Below are 2,500 nucleotides of genomic sequence, written 5' to 3' on the forward strand. Positions count from 1 at the left end.
CTGGGGGAGGTGTTGGTGTGTGTGTCGGGGCCTGGGAGATGTGTTGGTGTGCGTCTCAGGGTCAAGGCCGGAGGTCACGGGGCCTGGGAGATGTGTTGGTGTGCGTCTCTGGGTCAAGGCCGGAGGTCACGGGGCCTGGGAGAGGTGTTGGTGTGTGTCTGCTGGGCCTGGGGGAGGTGTTGGTGTGTGTCTCAGGGTGGAGGCCGGAGGTCACGGGGCCTGGGGGAGGTGTTTGTGTGCGTCTCAGGGGCCAGGTTGGAGGTCACGGAGAGGTGTTGGTGTGTGTCTGGGCCTGGGGGATGTGTTGGTGTGCGTCTCAGGGTGGAGGCCGGAGGTCACGGGGCCTGGGGGATGTGTTGGTGTGCGTCTCAGGGGCCAGGTTGGAGGTCACGGAGAGGTGTTGGTGTGTGTCTGGGCCTGGGGGATGTGTTGGTGTGCGTCTCAGGGTCCAGGCTGGAGGTCACGGAGAGGTGGTGGTGTGTGTCGGGGCCTGGGAGATGTGTTGGTGTGCGTCTGAGGGTCAAGGCCGGAGGTCACGGGGCCTGGGGGAGATGTGTTGGTGTGCGTCTCTGGGTCAAGGCCGGAGGTCACGGGGCCTGGGGGAGGTGTTGGTGTGCGTCTCAGGGGCCAGGTTGGAGGTCACGGGGCCTGGGAGAGGTGTTGGTGTGTGTCGGGGCCTGGGGGATGTGTTGGTGTGCGTCTCAGGGTCCAGGCCGGAGGTCACGGGGCCTGGGAGATGTGTTGGTGTGCGTCTCAGGGTCAAGGCCGGAGGTCACGGGGCCTGGGGGAGATGTGTTGGTGTGCGTCTCAGGGTGGAGGCCGGAGGTCACGGAGAGGTGGTGGTGTGTGTCGGGGCCTGGGAGATGTGTTGGTGTGCGTCTCAGGGTCCAGGCCGGAGGTCACGGGGCCTGCGGGAGGTGTTGGGGTGTGTCGGGGCAATTCGAAACATTCACCGGAGTACCAGGGGCACGAAACATTCATCGGCTTACCAGGGGCACAAAACATTCACCGGAGTACCAGGGGCACGAAACAGCCATCGGAGTACCAGGGGCACGAAACCTCCACTAGAGTACCAGGGGCACGAAACCTCCACTAGAGTACCAGGGGCACGAAACCTCCACTAGAGTACCAGGGGCACGAAACATTCACCGGAGTACCAGGGGCACGAAACAGCCATCGGAGTACCAGGGGCACGAAACCTCCACTAGAGTACCAGGGGCACGAAACCTCCACTAGAGTACCAGGGGCACGAAACCTCCACTAGAGTACCAGGGGCACGAAACATTCACCGGAGTACCAGGGGCACGAAACAGCCATCAGAGTACCAGGGGCACGAAACCTTCATCGGAGCACCAGGGGCACGAAACCTCCACTGGAGGACCAGGGGCACGAAACATTCATCGGATTACCAGGGGCACGAAACATTCATCGGATTACCAGGGGCACGAAACATTCACCGGAGTACCAGGGGCAGGAAACATTCATCGGATTACCAGGGGCACGAAACCTCCACTGGAGTACCAGGGGCACGAAACATTCACCGGATTACCAGGGGCACGAAACCTCCACTGGAGTACCAGGGGCACGAAACATTCACCGGAGTACCAGGGGCACGAAACAGCCACCAGAGTACCAGGGGCACGAAACATTCATCGGAGTACCAGGGGCACGAAACCTCCACTAGAGTACCAGGGGCCAAGTCGAGGAAGGCAAAGCGGGAGTAACCAACCGCCTCCCTCCCTTGCCCTGTCTTACACGGATTACCAGGGGCACGAAACATTCACCGGAGTACCAGGGGCACGAAACATTCATCGGATTACCAGGGGCACGAAACATTCACCGGAGTACCAGGGGCACGAAACATTCACCGGAGTACCAGGGGCACGAAACATTCACCGGATTACCAGGGGCACGAAACATTCACCGGAGTACCAGGGGCACGAAACATTCATCGGATTACCAGGGGCACGAAACATTCACCGGAGTACCAGGGGCACGAAACAGCCATCAGAGTACCAGGGGCACGAAACATTCATCGGAGCACCAGGGGCACGAAACCTCCACCGGAGTACCAGGGGCACGAAACCTTCATCGGAGCACCAGGGGCACGAAACCTCCACCGGAGTACCAGGGGCACGAAACATTCATCGGATTACCAGGGGCACGAAACAGCCATCGGAGTACCAGGGGCACGAAACCTCCACTAGAGTACCAGGGGCACGAAACCTCCACTAGAGTACCAGGGGCACGAAACATTCACCGGAGTACCAGGGGCACGAAACAGCCATCAGAGTACCAGGGGCACGAAACCTTCATCGGAGCACCAGGGGCACGAAACCTCCACTGGAGGACCAGGGGCACGAAACATTCACCGGATTACCAGGGGCACGAAACATTCATCGGATTACCAGGGGCACGAAACATTCACCGGAGTACCAGGGGCACGAAACATTCATCGGATTACCAGGGGCACGAAACATTCACCGGAGTACCAGGGGCA

The sequence above is a fragment of the Pempheris klunzingeri genome, unplaced genomic scaffold (assembly GCF_042242105.1).
Source record: "Pempheris klunzingeri isolate RE-2024b unplaced genomic scaffold, fPemKlu1.hap1 Scaffold_64, whole genome shotgun sequence".
Classification (NCBI taxonomy): Eukaryota; Metazoa; Chordata; class Actinopteri; order Acropomatiformes; family Pempheridae; genus Pempheris; species Pempheris klunzingeri.